General features: G+C 53.5%; 1 pseudogene; it reads right to left on the reverse strand.

The window, feature by feature from the left end:
* Positions 1–352: 352 nt before the first annotated feature.
* On the reverse strand, positions 353–1,531 carry LOC148997703 (18S ribosomal RNA; annotated as a pseudogene).
* Positions 1,532–1,751: the final 220 nt, after the last annotated feature.

A 1,751-nucleotide genomic window follows, 5' to 3' on the forward strand; every position in this document is an offset into this window, starting at 1 on the left:
TGGGCCCCATTTGTGTTCCCCATTTTGAGCCCATGCCCTCATTTCCCATTAGTGACCCAACTAGGACCCACATAGGGAGCCCACTTATTTTTGCCCATGTGGGACCGACGTAGCTGACCCAAGTGGGCCCCAGAAAAGATGCCCATTTTGGGACCATACCCACTTGGTACCCACGTAGCCCAAGCATAAACCATGTGGGGCCCACATATACATGTTGGCTGGGTAGTGAGGCCAACGAGCTTAGAATAAAGCCTTGTCTTATATCGTAGTGCAGACAGGGAGGAGCAAGACCACCTCTCGTGGTTATCAACCAGGTAGGGGCCTCCCCAGGCACTCAATGTCTCCAATCAATCAGGGATCCCCAGCAGGGGTTGCCATTGGCATGAAGTAACCGTCAAATCTTTGAGTTTCACTTGTGCAGTCCCTCCCTAATCCGGCGGCGGGTCATGGGAATAACGCCGCCGGATCGCGGGTCGGCATCATTTACAGTCGGAACTACGACGGTATCTGATCGTCTTCGAACCTCCGACTTTCGTTCTTGATTAATGAAAACATTCTTGGCAAATGCTTTCACTCTCGTCCGTCTTGCGCCGGTCCAAGAATTTCACCTCTAGCGGCGCAATACGAATGCCCTCGGCCGTCCCTCTCAATCATGGCCCCGGGTTCCAGAAACCCACAAAATAGAACCGGAGTCCTATTCCATTATTCCTAGCTGCGGTATTCAGCGGCGACGGGCGGCCTGCTTTGAACACTCTAATTTTTTCAAAGTAAACGCTTCGGGCCCCGAGGACCGGACACCCAGTTAAGGGCATCCGGGGGGCGCCGTGAGGCAGGGGTCCGGGACAGGCGGTGGCTCGCCTCGCGGCGGACCGCCGGCCCGCTCCCGAGATCCAACTACGAGCTTTTTAACTGCAGCAACTTTAGTATACGCTATTGGAGCTGGAATTACCGCGGCTGCTGGCACCAGACTTGCCCTCCAATGGGTCCTCGCCCATGGGTTTAGGATACGCTCATTCCAATTACAGGGCCTCGAAAGAGACCTGTATTGTTATTTTTCGTCACTACCTCTCCGTGTCGGAAATGGGTAATTTGCGCGCCTGCTGCCTTCCTTGGATGTGGTAGCCGTTTCTCAGGCTCCCTCTCAGGAATCGAACCCTGATTCCCCGTTACCCGTGGTCACCATGGTAGGCGCCGAATGTACCATCGAAAGTTGATAGGGCAGACATTCGAATGAGTTGTCGCCACCGCGGAGGGCGCGCGATCGGCCCAAGGTTATCTAGAGTCACCAAAGCGGCCGGGGCGGCCGGAGCCGCACCCGGATGGGTTTTGGATCTGATAAATGCACGCGTCCCCGACCCCCCGAGGGGAGCCGGGTCGGCGCTCGTTTGTATGTATTAGCTCTGGAATTGCCACAGTTATCCAAGTAGCGGGTGGAGCGATCAAAGGAACCATAACTGATTTAATGAGCGATTCGCAGTTGTTATTGTTGTTGTTGTTGCTATTTGTGTGTAATCAAAGCATTTACAAAATGCACCCACGAGTACACACGGGAGAGTGAAATGATAAAACGGAGTAAAAAAACCCACAGAGTGAGGTCAAAAGGCAGCCATGGGTACATAGAGGAGAGGTGAAATGTCATAGGAAGGGTGAGAGGTGTTAGTTTTTCCAAATATCTACATGACACACGCAACACGTGAGAGAGAAATGTCAAGAGGTCACAGGGGCTCCAAGGCCGATTCGATGACCTCCCT

Source organism: Pimephales promelas, chromosome 2 (genome assembly GCF_988280905.1).
Source record: "Pimephales promelas chromosome 2, fPimPro1.hap1.1, whole genome shotgun sequence".
Lineage (NCBI taxonomy): Eukaryota > Metazoa > Chordata > Actinopteri > Cypriniformes > Leuciscidae > Pimephales > Pimephales promelas.